This window comes from Pristis pectinata, chromosome 8 (assembly GCF_009764475.1).
Source record: "Pristis pectinata isolate sPriPec2 chromosome 8, sPriPec2.1.pri, whole genome shotgun sequence".
In the NCBI taxonomy this organism is placed as follows: domain Eukaryota; kingdom Metazoa; phylum Chordata; class Chondrichthyes; order Rhinopristiformes; family Pristidae; genus Pristis; species Pristis pectinata.
The window spans coordinates 5,600,116-5,619,883 of record NC_067412.1 but is presented as its reverse complement, the minus strand read 5'-3'; the positions used below and the strand labels follow the sequence as shown (position 1 = coordinate 5,619,883).

The following is a 19,768-nucleotide window of genomic DNA, read 5'->3' as shown; positions in this document are numbered from 1 at the left end:
CAGCATCTGCAGAATTTCTTGTGACTCTGTGATCCACAGGCTGTTCCCAGGAATGCAAATATCAAGGGCTGCTGGAAAATCATCAACTGAGTGAAAGACGCACTTTGGTCTGCCATTTGTTAGTTTTCCTGGAAAGGAAATGTCCACAAACAAATGCTGCTGACTGGCACATTCCAGGCTGCAGGAGCAAATGCTGAGGGACTCATTGAAGCTCAGTGCAGCCAACACGAAGGCTCTGTCAGGGAGGAACACAGTCCAGGTCTGGCTGCCACTGGACGCTGAGGGACTGGGTCCTGTATAACAGCCTCTCAAACACTTCACAGGTACATTGTTTAAGGAGGAAAGGTGAGTTGCACTGACACATGGTTAGGGACAAGAAATGAAGTAAACTTTGGACAGGAATGTTAAATTCAGGCCCTGTCCCCTATCTCAAGAGGATGCTAAAGATCGGTATTGGTATTGGTTTATTATAGTCACTTGTACCGAGGTACAGTGAAAATCTTGTCTTGCATACCGATCGTACAGATCAATTCATTACACAGAGCATTGAGGTAGTACAGGGTAAAAACAATAACAGAATGCAGAGTAAAGTGTCACAGCTACAGGGAAGTGCATTGCAGGTAGACAATAGCGTGCAAGGTCACAACAAGGTAGATTGTGAGGTCAAGAGTCCATATTATCCTATAAGGGAACCATTCAATTATCTTATCACAGTGGGATAGAAGCTGTCCTTGAGCCTGGTGGTACGTGCCCTCAGGCTCCTGTCTGCCTAATGGGAGAGGGGAGAAGAGAGAATGACCCGGGTGGGTGGGGTCTTTGATTATGCTGACTGCTTCATCAAGGCAGCGAGAGGTATAGACAGAGTCCAAGGAGGGGAGGCTGGCTTCCATAATGTGCTATCCATGGCTATTAATATCTCCTTGGAGTCCTGGGCCAATATGTATACCTTCTCGGAGACATTTGATGTATGATTAACACATAAGAATCATAGGAACATACAACACAGAAACAGAACCTGTCGATTCACTTGCCCACACCTTTCAATACTCGTTTGCCTGAATTAGGCCTGTATCCCTCTAAGTCTTTCCTATCCCAGTACCTTCCAGACAGTTCGAGTAATTAGATCTATATTCTCTTTGGAGTTTAGAAGAGTGAGGGATGATCTTGTTAAAACAGGTAAGATCCTTAGGGGGAACAACAGGGTAGATGTCAAAATGCTTCCACAAGTGCGAGGGTCAAACAAGGGGCGATCATTTACAACTGAGGTGTGTAGGAACTTCTCGTCACAGAACCTCTGGAGCTGTCTACCTCAGACAGTTGTGGAGGCTGGATCATTGGGGAGATTTAAAGAGGAGTTAGGTATATTTTTGAAAGATCAGGGAACCGAGGGCAGTGGGGAACTGACACAGAAGAGGCGATGAGACCTGGGACAGATCAGCCATGATCATATTGAATGGTGGGGCAGGCTGGAGGGTCAAGTGGCCTACTCCTGCTCCTGTGTTCTTGTGTTCTTTGTGTTGGTTGGTTCCTCTGCTTCCTAGAGTAACAGCACTTCAAAAGAAATTCATTGCTGTGAATTGCTTTGAGGTGATCCATAAGTTGCCAAAAATTAACAAATCTCAAATGTATGGCCAGGATGCTCGGAAACCTTCATTTTATCTTTGTTCTGTGGGATGCAAGGCCAGCATTTATTGACCATCCCTTGCATTAAGTGACTTGCTGGACCATTCATGGGATAGATAATCTCCAACCACTTCAGACCTGGAAACTGAGGGCCTGGAGTCACAAACTCAGCTTATGGTGGGCCGAAGGGCCTGTTTTATGCTGTATTGTTCTATGGTTTAAACCACACAGATGGCAGACTGTACAGTTTCAAGACAGAGATGAGGAGAAATTTCTTTACCCAGAGGGTGGTGAAATTGTGGAACTCCTTGCCACGCACAGCAGTGGAGGCCAGATCAGTGGGGGTGTTCAAGGAGGAGATAGACAGATATCTAAATAGTCAGAGTATCAAGGGATATGGGGATAAGGCTGGAAAATGGGATTAGAATAGTTTTTTTCTTTTTTTTCTTTTTCTTTTCTTTTCTTTTTTTCTTTTTCTTTTTTCTTTTTTTCTTCTTTTTTTCCCACCCCATTTCTTTTTCCCTTTTCCTTGGAGCAGACTCGATGGGCCGAATGGCCTGCTTCTGCTCCCTTGTCTTGTGATCTTGTGATCTTGTGATGATATCAGTCAACCTGATTGTTTACTATGGACAAGCCCATAGATTTGCAGTTTCTATTAATGAGACTAACATTTTATTCTTAATTGATTTAACAATGCAAATGTAGGTTCCCAAAATGCCATTAAAGGAAGGATGTTGGTTCTTTGGAGAGGGTGCAGAAGAGGTTCACTAGGATGCTGCCTGGATTAGAGAGTATTAGCTATCAGGAGAGGTTGAACAAACTTGAGTTGTTTTCTCTGGAGCTTAGGGGAGACCTGATAGAAGTTTATAAAATTATGAGAGACATAGATAGGGTAGACAGTCAGAGTCTTTTCCCCAGGGTGGAAACATCAAATAATAAAGGGCGTAGATTTAAGGTGAGGGGACAAATTTTAAAGGGGATTTGCAAGGCAAGTTTTTTTTGCATAGTGAGTGGGAAGTTCCTGGAACTCCCAGCTGGGGAGGTGATAGAAGCGAATCCAACAGCAATGTTTAAGATGTATTTAGACAGGCAAGTGAAAGGTAGGGAATGGAGGGGTAGGTGCACGCAGATGGGATTAGTTTAAACTGGCACCATGGTCGGCACAGACATGGTGGGCCGAAGTGCCTGTTCCTGTGCTGTACTGTTCTATGTTCAATGTCTTGGAACCAGCAAGTCGGTCACCTTTACTCCTCAGCTACAGTTCCTGTTACACATCCCTGGGCTCACACGGGGGCAATACCTGGAGTTCTCTCTTGTCGATGGACAATTGAACGCTCTACAACTGAGATCGATAACACCCACAGATGCAAAATGTCGCAGATGCAGGGTATCTGAAATAAAAGTCGAAAATGCCGGAGATACTCAGCAGGTCAGGCAGCATCCGTGCAGGGAGAAACAGGGTCAACATTTGAGGCCAATGATCTTCAATCACGCTGCTTTTTGAAGCTAAGGGTGGAATTAAGATGCAGATCAGCAAAGCTCTAGCAGAATGGTGGCACAGGCCTTTGCTCTTGCTCCATCCAAACCCAAACATGAGCTCGAGGAAGCTAATCTAATTTCATCATGATTATCATTCCCATACTGTGGGAATCTGCTGTGCTTCAGACTCCAAGTCAGTGCTTTTCCAGTTGTAATTTTCTTCCTCTGGATCTATATACATCAACAAGCTCTAAAGAAATACCTTCACAGATGATCAGGGAGCATCTGACATCCTCCGGGAGATGATGTCTCCATTACATCCCTGGGCAGTGTGGCAGTCACAATCCCACGCCCTCCAAGGGCATCAGGGTAAGTTGGTGCTGGGGTCACTGACTGCTCCCAGTTCTCCCCATGTACGTCTGGGCAGAGGCTTCAGTTATAAATGCCACCCCGCTGGCTCTCAGCTGGAGGAGGGAGCGGAGTGACACGTGCATTTGTGTATGTGAATAGATCTTTGTGTTTGTCTGTGTGTGTGTGTGTGTGTATGTGTGTAAAAGTGTGTGTGTATTTGTGGGTATATGTATATGTGTGTGTAATCATGTGTGTATGTGTGAGTGTGTGTAAGTGTGTGTGTCTAAGCGTGTGTGTGCATGCATATGTGTATGTGTGCATGTCTGTAAGTGTGAGTGTGCATGCATGTGTACACATGAGTGTGTGAGTGTGCGTAAGCGTGAGTGCGTGTGTGAGCGTGAGTGTGTGTGTGAGTGTAAGTGTGAGTTCCTATGTAAATGTGTGTAAGTGTGAGTGAGTGTGTGTGAGTGTGTGTGAGTGTGTGTGTGTGTAAGTGTGAGTGCCTATGTAAGTGTGTGTGTGTATGTGTGTAAGCGTGTGTGTGTGTGTCAGCGTGAGTGTGTGTGTGTGTGCGTGAGTGTGTGTGTCAGTGTGAGTGTGTGTGTGTATGTGCGTGAGTGTGTGTGTGTGAGTGTGTGTGTGCGTGAGTGTGTGTGTGTGTGAGAGTGTGTGTGTGTGTGAGTGTGTGTGTGTGAGTGTGTGTGAGTGTGTGTGTGTAAGTGTGAGTGCCTATGTAAGTGTGTGTGTGTGTGTATGTGTGTAAGCGTGTGTGTGTGAGTGTGTGTGTGTGTGAGTGTGTGTGTGTGTGTGTCAGCGTGAGTGTGTGTGTGTGCGTGAGTGTGTGTGTCAGCGTGAGTGTGTGTGTGTATGTGCGTGAGTGTGTGTGTGTGTGTGTGAGTGTGTGTGTGTGAGTGTGTGAGTGTGTGTGTGTCAGCGTGAGTGTGTGTGTGTGCGTGAGTGTGTGTGTCAGCGTGAGTGTGTGTGTGTGTGAGTGTGTGTGTGTGTCAGTGTGTGTGTGTGTCAGTGTGAGTGTGTGTGTGTGTGAGTGTGTGTGTGTGTGTGTCAGTGTGAGTGTGTGTGTGTGTGAGTGTGTGTGTGTGTCAGTGTGAGTGTGTGTGTGTGTCAGTGTGAGTGTGTGTGTGTGTGAGTGTGTGTGTGTGTGAGTGTGTGTGTGTGTCAGTGTGAGTGTGTGTGTGTGTGTGTGTCAGTGTGAGTGTGTGTGTGTGTCAGTGTGAGTGTGTGTGTGTGTGTGAGTGTGTGTGTGTGTGAGTGTGTGTGTGTCAGTGTGAGTGTGTGTGTGTGAGTGTGTGTGTGTGTGTGTCAGTGTGAGTGTGTGTGTGTGAGTGTGTGTGTGTGTGTCAGTGTGAGTGTGTGTGTGTGTGAGTGTGTGTGTGTGTGAGTGTGTGTGTGTGTGTCAGCGTGAGTGTGTGTGTGTGTGTCAGCGTGTGTGTGTGTGAGTGTGTGTGTGTGCGTGAGTGTGTGTGTGTGTGTCAGCGTGAGTGTGTGTGTGTGTGTGTCAGCGTGTGTGTGTGTGAGTGTGTGTGTGTGCGTGAGTGTGTGTGTGTGTGTCAGCGTGAGTGTGTGTGTGTGTGTGTCAGCGTGAGTGTGTGAGTGTGTGTGTGTGTGTCAGCGTGAGTGTGAGTGTGTGTGTGTGAGTGTGTGTGTGTGAGTGTGTGTGCGTGAGTGTGTGTGTGTGCGTGAGTGTGTGTGTGTGTGAGTGTGTGTGTGTGTGTGAGTGTGTGTGCGTGAGTGTGTGTGCGTGAGTGTGTGTGTGTGTGCGAGTGTCTTCCCTTTGCACCTGCCCGTTAATGATTCTCCAAGTGTAACATATTTGAGGCTGATGTTAACATGATTCATACCTTTATTTTTAAATTAGCCCAGTTGCTATGGAGATCACCTTCCACATCCTGACAGTACTTCTACTTCCTTTCATTTTAAAGTTGAAGGTTTCTATAGGATGAAAAGGACGACTGCATTTCTGTAGCAGCTTTCACATCCTTTTTAGGATGTCCCAAAGCTCACAGCCGGAGGGATGCTTTACAGGGAAACACTTCAGCCGATTTGTGCACAGCAAGATCTCACAATCAGCGATGTGATACTGATGAGATCATTTGTTTCGGGCATCAGTCCAGAACCTCAGCCTGAGCTGGGGCCCAGTACTGAGGGAGTGCTGCATTGTCAGAGGAGCTTGCTCTCAGATCTGATGCTAAGTTGCTCCCTGTCTACACTCTCAGGAAGGCGTGAACTTGCCAGAGTAGTGCTTCACAGATGAGCTATTCCTAGGCCACAAGTTTCACTCAGTAGATGACTCAGTCATTGTCATTGCCATGTCCCTTGCATGGGATCTTGCTAAGCACACATTGGCTGCCATGGATCCTGCTTTATAGCAGACGACACTTCAAAAGTATTTCATTTTTGGAAAAAAAAACAGAAAAACTGCAGACACTGGAAATCTGAAATAAAATCAGAGAACGCTGAAAACACTCAGCAGGTCAGGCAGCATCTGTGGAGAGTTAACGTTTGAAGTCAGTGACCCTGGATTGGAGCTGGCCAGTTTTGACATAACTCGAAAATGTTGTTTATCTGAAATTGTTGAATTCAATATAGAGTCCTGTAAAATGCCCAGTCAGAAGAAACGATGTTGGTGAAAGCATCAACCTGAAACATTAACTCTATTCCTCTCTCCACAGATGCTGCCCGACCTGCTGAGTGTTTCCAACATTCTCTGCCTTATTTCAGATTTCCAACGTCTGCTGAACTCTGTGGTTCACAGTTCCAGCATCCGTGCCCCTTCTCCAGCTTTGCTCTTCTTTTCTCAGTTCTTATTCACCTCTTATTTACACCTCCAACAGACAGATCAGCTGCAGCTAACAAGTCTTGGCCTCCTTCTCCCAGGCAGGATCACTTGTGCCGTTCAGTCTCTCTTGGTCTCCATCCCATAGAACATAGAACATAGAACAGTACAGCACAGAACAGGCCCTTCGGCCCACAATGTTGTGCCGACATAGCTAATCCCTCCTATCTACAGAATGCCCAGATCCCTCCATCTTCCTCTCATTCATGTGCCCATCCAAGCCCCTCTTAAAAGCCCCCAGTGAATTTGCCTCCACCACCCTATCAGGCAACGCACTCCAGGCATCCACCACTCTCTGAGTAAAAAACGTACCCCTCACGTCGGTTCTGAACCTACTCTCTCTCACCTTAAATGCATGACCTCTGGTATTGGATCGTTCAGTAATGGGGAAAAGATATTTCTTGTCCACCCTATCTATGCCCCTCATAATTTTATACACTTCCAACAGATCACCCCTCAGCCTCCACCGCTCCGGAGAAAAGAGCCCACATTTGTCCAGCCTCTCTTGACACTCATCACAACATTCCCTTTGTTCTCTCCACTCCCCCTTTCTGTTTGGTTTCTAGTTTTGCCGAGTTACTATTAACATTTTTACCCAGAGAGCGGTGGGTGCCTGGAATGTGCTGCCAGGGTTGGTGGTGGAAGCAGATACGATAGTGGTGTTTAAAAGGCTTTAGACAGACACATGAATATGCAGGGATGGAGGGATATGGACCATGTGCAGGCAGAAGGGATGAGTTTAATTTGGCATCATGGTCGGCACAAATATTGTGGGCCAAAGGGCCTGTTTCTGTGCTGTACTGTTCAATGTTCTCAACATTAACTTGAAATTTGTCTCTCTATCTCCACAGTTGCTGGCCCGACCTGCTGAGTGTTTCCAACATTTTCTTTTTATATCTCATTAGCCATAACATTAAAAGTTCTATAGAAATGTAAATCTTTATTAATGAAAAAAAACACCAGGATTTCTTTCTGTCTGTTCTTCAGATCAGGAATCAATTGATTCTGATTAAAAATAACTTTCAGTTACTCGAGAGGTGGTTTCAGTGTGGTCAGTGCTCTGCCATGTGTGTTGATGAAGCAGTCTGTCAGAGTTGAAGGATTAGACTGGAGCCACATTCTGTTCTACCGTGGTGTCTCTTTGCAGTGTTGCAGGCTCTAGATACCATTGGACAGATGTTCAGTTTGGGTGCAGTCAATCACCGAAGGGCACAGACTGTGCCAGAAGTGAGAGATTTTTAAAAACAGATTTGCATATCGCCAAACAAAGACAGATGTCAGTACTTACAAGCAGCATTTAAAAACATTGAAAGAACACATTTTATGCTCTTGAAGCAGTTCCTTGCTGCGGGGCAGAGCACACGCCCCTGTATTCTCAATGGTGCTGAGGCGGAGAGGGTTGATAGCTTCAAGTTCCTCAGTGTAAACATCACCGATAGCCTGTCCTGGTCCAACCACGTAGATGCCACTGCCAAGAAAGCTCACCAGTACCTCTACTCCCTCAGGAGGCTGAAGAAATTTGGTATGTCCCCATTGACCCCTGCCAATTTTTATAGATGCACTATGAAAATTATCCTATTGGGATACATCACAGCCTGTTATGGCAACTGTTCTGCCCAAGACTGCAAGATATTACAGAGAGTTGTGGATACAGCTCAGCACATCATGGAAACCAGCCTCCCCTCCATGGACTCTGTCTACACTTCCCACTGCCTCGGGAAAGCAGCCAGCATAATCAAAGACCCCTCCCACTCCGAACATTCTCGCTTCTCCCCCCTTCCATCAGGAAAAAGATACAAAAGCCTGAAAGCACGTACCACCAGGCTCAAGGGCAGCTTCTATCTCGCTGTTATAAGACCATGGAATGGACCTCTTGTACGATAAAGATGGACTCTTGACCTCACAATCTACCTTGTCATGGCCCCTGTACCTTATTGTCTGCCTGCACTGCACTTTCTCTGTAGCTGTAACACTATATTCTGCAGTCTGTTATTGCTTTTCCCTTGTACTACCTCAATGTACTTATGTTTTGGAATGATCTGTATGGATGGCTTGCAAAACTAAGTTTTTCACTGTATCTCTGTACATGTGACAATAATAAACTAATTTCCAATTATTACAAGTGCTAGCTTTTTGCAGGCTTGTCATAATTTGGTAATTCCCCCTTTTAATTAAGTTTGGAGATATCAGTGACTGAGACCAACTTCATGAACAGAATTTGAGTTCAACAATCCTCCACTAACAGAATGTCTCTGGAGAAATTATCCTGCTTTTACCGGGAGAAGTTGTGTCCTCAGTAAATGGACTTTGTTTGCCGTACATCAGACTCCTTGCAATGAGTCAAAGCACCTGCCTCAACTTCACCTCATTAATTCATGCAGATCTCTACCCAAGTATGCCAAAAGAATTACACATCTTTAATTACCATGTCAATCCAGCACTCAAGAAAAAAATTTGATTTTAAATGATTTGAAAAAAATTACAGAACCATTTCAGATTACATTCATATGGAGTAGTCAGTTACTTAGTAAATTAAAGAGATCAACATCAACACATTGGCCTCCTGATGTGGTAGCTTCTTGTCCATCCCTAATTGCCCCAGGGCAATTAAGAGTCCACTGCATTGTGTCAGGAGTCACATATATGTTAGACTGGGTAACTACGTCAGATTTCCTGCCCTGAAGGACAGAGGTTTATAAGATCATGAGGGGCATCGATCAGATGGATTGTCACAATCTTTTTCCCTGGGTAGGGCAGTCTAAAGCTAGAGGGCATAGGTTTAAGGTGAAAGGGGAAAGATTTAAAGGGGACGTGAGAAGCAAGTTTTTCACACATAGGGTGGTGGGTATATGGAACGAGCTGCCATAGGATGTGGTAGAGGCGGGTACAATTACAACGTTTAAAAGATGTTTGGACAGGTATGTGGTTTGGGAAGGTTCAGAGAGATGTGGGCCAAAGGCAGGAAAATGGCTCAAGAAGACACCTTGGTCAGCATGGACTAGTTGGGCTGAAGGGCCTGTTTCTGTGTTGTATATCTCTCTGATTCTAGAAGTGAACCAGTTGGGAACTTTACAATGATCACACTGCTATTATTGAGAATGACTTTAAAATTTCCAGATTTTTTCTAAATACTTAAATTTAAATTCGCCATAGTGTGACTTGAAGGTACACATCTGGATTAGTGGCCCAAAACTCTGGCCACTCACATGAACAACACCATGCTACAATTCATCAAGGGCATTGGTATGGAAAGGATGGTAGAGATATCTACCCAAGCTTTGAGATGTGGAAATCAGGCCTCCCTGGGCTAAGAAGTGGCAGATTGAGTTCAACCCAGATAAGTGTGAAGTGATACACTTCGGGAGATCGAATTTGAAGGCAGAACACAAGGTTAATGGCAGGACTCTTCACAGTTTGGAAGACCAGAGGGATCTTGGGGTCCACATCCATAAATCCCTCAAGTTTGCCACGCAGGTCAATAGGGTTGTTAAGAAGGCGTATGGTGTGTTGACCTTCATTAGTCGGAGTACTGAGTTCAAGAGCCATGAGGTGATGTTGCAGCTCTATAGAACTCTGGTCAGACCACACTTGGAGTATTGTGTTCAGTTCTGGTTGCCTCATTATAGGAAGGATGTGGAAGCTTTAGAGGGGGTACAGAGGAGATTTACCAAGATGCTGCCTGGATTGGAGAGCATGTCTTATGAGGATAGGTTGAGTGAGCTGAGGCTTCTCTCTTTGGAGAGGAGGAGGATGAGAGGTGACTTGATAGAGGTGTACAAGATGATAAAAGGCATAGATCGAGTGGACAGTCAGAGACTTTTTCCCAGTGTGACAATGGCTAACACGAGGGGACATAATCTTAAGGTGATTGGAGGAAGGTATAAGGATAAGATTTCTTTATTAGTCACATGTACATCAAAACACACAGTGAAACGCATCTTTTGTGTAAAGTGTTCTGGGGGTAGCCTGCAAGTGTCGCCATGCTTCCAGTGCCAACATAGCATGCCCACAACTTCCTAACCCGTATGTCTTTGGAAAGTGGGAGGAAACCAGACCACCCAGAGGAAACCCACACAGACATGGGGAGAACGCACAAACTCCTTACGGACAGCGGCTGGAATTGAACCCGGGTCGCTGGCACTGTAAAGCATTACGCTAACCATTACATTACCGTGCCTGCCCATGGGGGATGTCAGGGACATTTCTTTTACACAGAGAGAGGCGGGTGCATGGAACGCACTGCCTGCAGATGTTGTGGGGGCAGATACATTAGGGACATTTAAGAGACTCTTAGATAGCCACATGAATGATAGAAAAATAGGGGGCTATGCAGGAGGGAAGGGTTAGAGAGATCTTAGAGCAGGATAAAATGTCGGCACAACATTGTGGGCCAAAGGTCCTGTACTGTACAGTAATGTTCCATGATCTATGTTCAAAATCAACTGCCTGAGGTTCTGCCAGGGCTGGGCTAATTGTTGTGGGATTCCCCTCCTTGGATGCACCCTGACTGCTGAGATAGAATCAACATTTGATGTTAAAATGTCAGGCAGAAGATGTCGTGAAAATCTTTTCCAAGGGTTGTTTATGGACCTGGAGTTGGCCATTTGATTGGCCTTGAGCCAGATCTGCCATTGAGGTGAGCTCATGCCTCACCTATACTCCTCACTGCCTCGGTAAAGCAGCCAACATAATCAAAGACCCCACCCACCCCAGACATTCTCTCTTCTCCCCTCTCCCATTGGGCAAAAGATACAAAAGCCTGAAAGCACGTACCACCAGGCTCAAGGACAGCTTCTATCCCACTGTTATAAGACTATTGAACTAGTACAATAAGATAGACTCTTGACCTCAAAATCTACCTCGTTATGGCCTTGCACTTTATTGTCTGCCTGCACTGCACTTTCTCTGTAGCTGTGACACTTTATTCTGCATTCGGTATTGTTTTACCCTCTGTATCACTGCTTTGTTTCTCCTCTTGCTCTTTGCCAGAGTTTGGCACCATCCCAGGGAGCCGGAGGTTGGGAGCAGTGCGGATCTCTCTGGACAACTGGAGTTCTGCCCCTATTGTGGATTAAACTCTGGAATTCAGCTTCTCCCAACACTGACGCAGCCCCTAGGGTTGTCACCTCACAGCTCCAGCAACCCTGGTTTGAGTGCTGATCTCCAATGCTGCCTGCAACCAAGTACTCCAATTTCCTCCCATATCCCAAAGACATGCTGGTTGCTAGGCCAATTGGCCACTGTGGGTTAGTGCAGGCGAGCGATAGGTGAATCGAGATGAGTTTTAATGGGCCTGTGAGGGAGAATATGATACAGGGAAATAAGTTAGTGCGGGGGGGGGGGGGGGTTATGGGACTGAAGTGATTGCCCTGAGATCTGGGATAGACTGGATGGACCAAATGGCTTCTTTCTATATCTTAAGGGAAAAAACATGAATTCCAGGATTTGAGGGGCAAGTTTATTTTTACACAGAGAGTGTTGATATCTGGGATGCACAGCCAGAGGAGGTAGTGAAATCAGATACAATCGCCACATTTAAGAGACATTAAGTAGGTAAGGCATCGAAGGATATGGTCCTAAAGAGGGCAAGTTGGTTTGGTGTAGATGGGTAAAAGGGTTGGCATGGATATGGTGGGCCGAAGGGCCTGTGTCTGTGTCCAAATGATCCTGCCTTCACTGCCTTCCCCATGGATTACAGTGTGGAGTCTGGAACCGGAGGTGATTTCTTCACCGAAGCAGTGAAGCAGTCGTTCGTCAGCTTTACAGTGTGAGCAGAAAATGCCGCAAACACTCAGCAGGTCGGGCTGCAGCCGTGGAGAGAGAAACGGAGTTAGTGTTTCAGGCTGATGCTTTCACCAACACCTTATCTTCCGACTGGGCACGTTACAGGACTCTACATTGAATTCAACAATTTTAGATAAAGAGTTCATGTTTCAGGTCAGAGACTTTTCATCAGAACTTGGGCAGAGAGTAGAGGTGGAGATGGAGGCCAGGGGAATTGTGGTGGTGCTGTGCAGACTTACAGCAGGCTCAATGGTTCACCTGACATGTCCTCTGGCTGTACTTCACATTCATGGGGCTAACTCCTAAGATGAGAAATTCAGCCTATCAACAACAGCAAAGAAAATGAGTTAGACAAATGGAGGGTGATATTACATAAGACGCTGAGGGAACATGACAGTGTAGATGGTGAGATACTTCCACTAGTCAGGGAGTCTTAAATAAGGGGACACAGCTGTAAGATAGGGGGCCGGTTATTTAAAGCTGAGTTGTGCGAATCTCTGGAATCCTCTACACTGAAGGGTCGTGGAGATTGGAGGTGTTCAGAGAGAAGGTTACTAAGTAGGGCAGGCACGGCAGTGTAGCGGTTAACGTAACGCTATTACAGCACCAGTGACCCAGGTTCAATTCCGGTCACTGTCTGTAAGGAGTTTATACATTCTCCCCGTGTCTGCGTGGGTTTCCTCCGGGTGCTCCGGTTTCCTCCCACATTCCAAAGACGTACGGGTTAGGAAGTTGTGGGTGTGTTATGTTGGCGCCGGAAGAGTGGTGACACTTGAAGGCTGCCCCCAGAACACTCTGCGCAAAAGGTGCATTTCACTGTGTACATGTGACTAATAAAGAAAACTTATAATCTTATCTTTTTGAAAGATTTGGTAAGTTGAAGGCAATGTAGAACCAGCATAGAAGAGGAGTTGAGATCACATTGAATGGTGGGGCAGGTTTGAGGGGCTGCGGCCGATTCCTACTCCTATTTCGATGTGTTCTGCCTGACCTTTACCTGAGCCTCCTTGACCATATTTGACTTGTATCAGGCGTAATCCTGATCTTCCCTGATTTTATGCCTGGCTCACTACTAACCTTTACTCTTTGCTTCTTGCTCGTGAACATCAGAAAGGAACAGGCCTTTCGGCCCACAATGTCTGTGCTGACCATGATGCCAAATGACATTACTCCCATCTGCCTGCACATGATCTGTATCCCTCCATTCCCTGCCTGTTCATGTGCCTGTCTAAATGCCTCTTACACATTGCTACTGTATCTGCTTCCACCACCCCCCCTGGCAGTGATTTTCAGGCACCCACCACTCTCTGTGTAAAAAACTTGCTTCATAAACTTGCTGCGTAGTGCCATTTTATTTCAGTTTAGAGTGTGCTGGTCCCTCATGTACAAAGTATTGCCTCTTTAAGTGTGTAGAATCTATTAAGCATTGTGCTGGAGTGCGGAGAGAGAGTGGGACCAAGCAGAAATTGGCTGCAATGGAGCGTAACATCTCCCCTGCAAACAGCCAAATTAGAAATGGTTATTGACCCAGCTGAGTCCAGATTTCTGGTTCAGGTGAGTGGTGTTGCTGAGCCCGGTCAGATTAGTCTGTCATTTCTTAATGCCATGGCAGCTGTCAATCACTCCTTACTGCTGGATAACTTCCAAACTGTCTGTAAGGAGTTTGTACGTTCTCCCCGTGTCTGCGTGGGTTTCCTCCGGGTGCTCCGGTTTCCTCCCACATTCCAAAGACGTACAGGTTAGGAAGTTGTGGGCGTGCTATGTTGGCGCCGGAAGCGTGGCGACACTTGCGGGCTGCCCCCAGAACACGCTACTCAAAAGATGCATTTCACTGTGTGTTTCGATGTACCTGCAACTAATAAAGATATCTTACCTTAACTCCCAGATGACAGGTGAGTCCAGGTGAGAGGGGGAGGGTAGGTGGGTGGGGGGGGCGGGGGGAGATGTAAGAAGCTGAGAGGTGACAGGTAGAAGAGGCAAAGGGCTGAAGGAGGAGGGATCTGGTAGGAGAGGGCAGTGGACCATAGAATAAAGGGAAGAAGGTGAGGAATAAATGGGCAGGTCATGAGGGCAGGGGGAGGGGAAAGAGCAGGAGCATTCAGGACGGTATTGAGACCCACAGGACAGGCATCAGGGACAGGAGTGCCCCACCTCGCAGACTACCCAGACAAATGCCCAGTTTTCCATCACTTGCCTCATCCGTGGAAGAGACCCCCATTCCCACACCAGCCACCACCGAACCAGAGTGGAAGCAAGTTGTCCTCGATCCCTGGGGATGCCGAAGGAGATAACAATGTCTGTGCATGTGTAACTCTTACGATTTATGGAATAAATGTACTATCAGTTTCTGGACACTGCAGGTAATTCCAGAGCCCCATTGATCTTTTAATTCCATTCCTGTTTCAAAGAACGACAACATAAAACAGAATTCAAGTGCTGAAGTTAACAGGATTTTTTGCATTTTGCTATCAAGTTGCAAACCTTTCATAATTTAATGATAAATCTCGAAACTTCATTTTCCCAGGGACCTGTTGGGGAGTGGGCCGGTGGGTGCAGAGTCAGATTATCAGGATTAAACCTTCTGTCTGTGATAACAGGTCATTAGTTTGTGCAGCAAAATTAGTGGGATGTGTCAGATTGTGAAGGACAATCACCACTGACTTTTATCAATGCACCATAGAAAGCATCCTATCTGGATGCATCATAGCTTGGTACGGCAACTGCTCTGCCCAGGACCGCAAGAAACTGCAGATAGCTGTGGACACAGCCCAGCACATCATGGAAACCAGCCTCTCCTCTATGGACTCTGTCTATACCTCTCGCTGTCTTGGTGAAGCAGCCAATATAATCAAAGACCCCACCCACCCGGGTCATTCTCTCTTCTCTCCTCTCCCATCAGGCAGAAGATACAGGAGCCTGAGGGCACGTACCACCAGGCTCAAGGACAGCTTCTATCCAATGGTGATAAGACTATTGAATGGTTTCCTTATACGATGAGATGGATTCTTGACCTCACAATCTACTTTGTTATGAGCTTGCACCTTATTGTCTACCTGCACTGCACTTTCTCTGTAGCTGTGACACTTTATTCTGCATTTTGTATTGTTTTACCCTGTACTACTTCAATGCACTGTGTAATGAATTGATCTGTACAAACAGTATGCAAGACAAGTTTTTCACTGTACCTCGGTACATGTGACAATAACAATCTGTTTACCACCCCAAAGGTCTCCTAACCAAAACTTAGAAGCTAAGGTCCGTGTGATCTAACAGACAACCCCATTTAAACTGAGTCCTGCACCATATTGATCCTGATTTTGCTTATTGATACAGTATTTCCCCAGTGATCACTGCGATCTGCTAAATGCAGAAACAGACAGCCAGCAATCAATCCTTGATGGATCTGGCTCCTGATTAAGCCGTCACTTCTCTGCATGGAGGATGTAACAAAAAGGTGCCAGTAGCATGATTTGGGATATCATACACAGCTCCGTACGGGGTTCACTTAACAAAGCATTGGCTTTCGTTCCATTGCTGACTCTTCTTGGGGGGAGGGGGGAGGAGGGACGAGGGAGGAGGGAGGAGGGGGGAGGTGGAGCTGTGGCCTTGATCACATTTGGGTACAGATCAGAACTCCAAGCCAGTATTAACTTACAATGAGTTTTGTTCAGGACTTAACAAGAACTAGGAGCAGGCAGGCAGGCACAGTGGCAGGGCCGCTGCTTCACAGCTCGAGTGACCCGGGTTCAATCCTGATCTCGGATGCCGTCTGTGTAGAGCTTCCACGCTCTCCGTGACTGTGTGGGTTTCCCCCGGGTGCTCTGGTTTCCCCCCACATCCCAAAGGTTAGTTGGTTAATCAGCCGCTGTAAATTACCCCTCTGTGTAGGTAACTGGCAAAATGTATTGAAGTTAAATGGAGTCACACGGCAAAGTCCCTTTGGCCCACCATGCCCTTGGGACAACCATGCCCCAATCCATACCAATCCCATTTTCCATTGCTTGACCTGTAGTGTTCTCTGGCTTTGCATGTGTAGCAGAGAAGAAGATGCAGGATCCAGAGACGTAAGGGGGAAAACAAGACCCAGGGGACTACTCCGCTGGCAGCCAGCATGAGTAAGATGGGCTGAATGGCCTCTTTTTATATGTCCAAGAGGAGGTGATTCGCGAGCCTGCTCTGCTTGTCAATAAAATCTGGGTGGACCCTGTCCTTGGCAACCTTCCCTCTCAATAATCAGTGAAAACTTTCTCAGTCTTGAATGCTCTTAACACGCTATTCCGTATCTCCGGAGCGGGAGAATTCCAGGGATTTTCAGCCCTCCGTATGCAGAAATCTTCCTTGTCTCAGTCCTAAGTGATTGGCCTCTTTATCCTGCAGCTATGGACCCTCCCGGTTCTACACTCTCCAGGCAGAGGAAACCACCTCTTGGTATCGACTCTCAATCCCACACAAAATATTAAGCTTCACCAGAATCACCCCCCGTTCGCCTGAACTGCTGAGCCTTTCAACGATTGTCAGTGTGGCTCGGTGAGGAGCCCTTGCACGTCTACACCAGAAGTTCTGAGTTTGTGTCCCATTCCCCGGGCTTGAGTGGTGAGGGAGAGCTGCACCATCAGCAAGGTCTTCTTTACATTGCACCACACAGGTCAGGCCCTTTGGCCCACCACGTCCGTGCTGACCGTGATGCCAATTTAAACCAATACCATCTGCCTGCACAAGGTCTATATCCCTCCATTCCTTGACTGTTCATGTTCTGTCAAAACATCACTATTGTATCTGCTTCCACCACTTCCCCTGGCAGCTCGTTCCAGGCACCCACCTCTCTCTGTGTAAAAAAAATTGCCACGTAAATCTCCTTTAAACTTTCCCCTCACCTTCCAGCTATACTGTCTAGTATTTGACATTTCCACCCCTGGAAAAAGTCTCTGAGTATCTGCCCTATCTATGACCCACCTATTTTGAGCTCACCCCTCAGCCTCCAACTCTCCAGAGAAAACAATCCAAGTTTGTCCAACCTCTCCTAACAGCTAATACCCTCTAATCCAGACAGCATCCTGGTGAACCTCTTCTGCACCCTCTCCAAAGACTCCATGTCGTTCCTGTAATGCAGTGACCAGAAATGCAGACAATACTCTGCGTGTCGCCTGACCTAAATTTTATACAGCTGCAACGTGACTTCCCAACTTTTATACTCAACTCCCCAACCAATGAAGGCAAGTATGCCGTATACCTTCTTTACCACCTTATCTATTTGTGTTGCCATCTTCAGGGAGCTATGGACTTGGACCCCAAGATCCCTCTGTACATCAGTGCTCCCAAGAGTCCTGCCATTTACTGTATTCTCACGACGTTCAGTTGAGATATTTAACTGAAGCACTGCCTCCCATTCCAAACTGATGTAAAAGGTCTCAAGGTGGGTAAGATTTCAGACGAGAAGCAAGAGTTCAAGACATCAATCTCACCTCACAAGTTTGAGCCCCATTGTGGCACCGACCAATTGAATAAATCTGGAATTTAAATACAAAATCTAGTCTCAGTGATGGTGACAACAAAAAAAGTTTATTTTGTTCGCTAATGTGCTCCAGGGAAGGAAATCTGCCATCCCTCCTTAGTCTGGATTATGCATGACTCCAGACCAACCACTGTGGTGGACTCTTCATTGCCCGCCTTAGTTCAGGGGCAATTAGAGATGGACAACGAATGTTACCCTTGCCAACAATGCCCTTATCCCATGAAAGAGTAAAAAGAGATGGTAAGTGGACCAGTTCTGGTTAGTGTGCAGCGAGAATTGGTATGGTGGTTGAATTTGGTCCTTAGGTTAGTTACCATCGGGCAGGAGGTACAGAAGCCTGAAGTCCGACACCACTAGGTTCAAGAACAGCTACTTCCCTTCAATCATTCGGTTCTTGAACGAACTGGCACAACCCTAATCACTATAAGTATAGAAACACTATGACCACTTTGCACTATAATGGATGTTTATTTTGTTCTAATTGTGTTCTTTCTTGTAAAAGTTGGGTATAATTTATGTTTAATTTATGTTTTTCTTGTGAATGCTGCTTCTCTGATGCTATGTGCCTGTGATGCTGCTGCAAGTAAGTTTTTCATTGCACCTGTGCACACATGGACTTGTGCAGATGACAATAAACTCGACTTTGATTCTGCATCTCTCCTGTTCTCCGGTTTTCTCCCAACCTCTACTGGTTTTATATTTGCATGTAGTTCCATGGGAGGGGAATGGGGGAAGGGGAAGGAGTCACCTACTCTCTGTTGAACTCCATTCTTTTAATTCCCAGCCTAATTTCTGGTAGGTGCCTCGCTGACTGATTGTGACGTTCTTCTGTGATTCAACGGGGGAATCCTGGTCCAATCTGAAGATTGATTTGTTCCAGTTTGGCCTTCACTCTTCAGCAACTGTTGAACTGTTCCTCTCTCAGGTACCTTGGCACTTCTAATATTTTCTGGATGTACTGTTCAATCTTGGAGTCATGTATAAGGCAGAGTTTTCTGGCCATCTCTCGTTTTCCATAAATATGTTTAGAAATCTAAGGAGAATTCTGGCACCTCCTTGAGCTCAGCCAGGACAAGTTGACTTTCTAAACAACAGGAGTGGATTTGATGGCTTTAGGACAATAATCTCCCTGTTCCTTTTTCTCTGGAGCTATTCCAGATTAAGCACAGATTTACAATTTTTCCTGACAGGAATTCAAAATCAAGAGCTTTAAGTTCCTGGGCCCAACACATTGATGCAATGCATGCCAGCGGCTCTACTTCATTAGGAGTTTGAGGAGATTTGGTATGTCACTAAAGACTCTTGCAAATTTCAACAAATGTACAGTGGAGAGCATTCTGACTGGTTGCATCACAGCCTGTTATGGACCCTCCAATGTGCAGGATCACAAGAGGCTACAGAGGATTGTAGACTCAGCCGGCTCCATCACAGGCACAACCCTCCCCACCATCGAGGACGTCTTCAAGAGGCGGTGCCTCAAGAAGGTAGCATCCATCATTAAGGACCCTCACCATCTGGGACATGCCCTCTTCATGTTACTACCATCAGGGAGGAGGTAGAGGAGCCTGAAGACCCAAATTCAATGATTCAGGAACAGCTTCTTCCCCTCCGCCATCAGATTTCTGAACGGTCCATGAACCCATGAACACCACCTCGTTATTCCTTTTTTTCCACTATTTATTTTCATAATTAATAGATTTTTATGTCTTTGCACTGTACTGCTGCCACAAAACAACAAGTTTCACATCACACGTTGGTGATTATAAAGCTGATTTCGAGAACGTTGAATTGTCAGCCCGTAGCCTTTACACCTAGTGCAGCAGATTTATCAGACAGCAAAATTCATTTTACCGTACCTCAACAAAATGGCTCATCAAACCTCTGATCTCCCCGTTGAGCCAGTGTCTATTTTCCACACCAGATGTTCTGTCACCTCTCGGACTGAGATTACTAATTTACTGTCAATTAGCATCAAATTGGGAGGAATTCTATGTGGAGCCTTGTCCATTAACTGCTGGATTGCAGCTCCCCACTCATATTCCTTAAGACTTACAGTGGCATTTTAAACCAAGAGGAAAATTGATTCTGCTTCTTGTTAATTAAAGCATCCTGACGTCCAAAGTTTTGATGACGAAGGGATCTGAAGAATCCCCAGATATTAATTA

General features: G+C 46.1%; 1 long non-coding RNA gene across 1 annotated transcript in view; it reads left to right on the top strand.

The window, feature by feature from the left end:
- Positions 1-219: 219 nt before the first annotated feature.
- LOC127573547 (uncharacterized) overlaps positions 220-19,768 on the top strand; it is a 32,118-nt gene continuing 12,569 nt past the window's right edge. The window contains exons 1-2 of the long non-coding RNA XR_007956781.1: positions 220-345; positions 18,388-18,528. This is a non-coding gene — a long non-coding RNA (uncharacterized LOC127573547). The remainder of the gene's footprint in view (positions 346-18,387; positions 18,529-19,768) is intronic.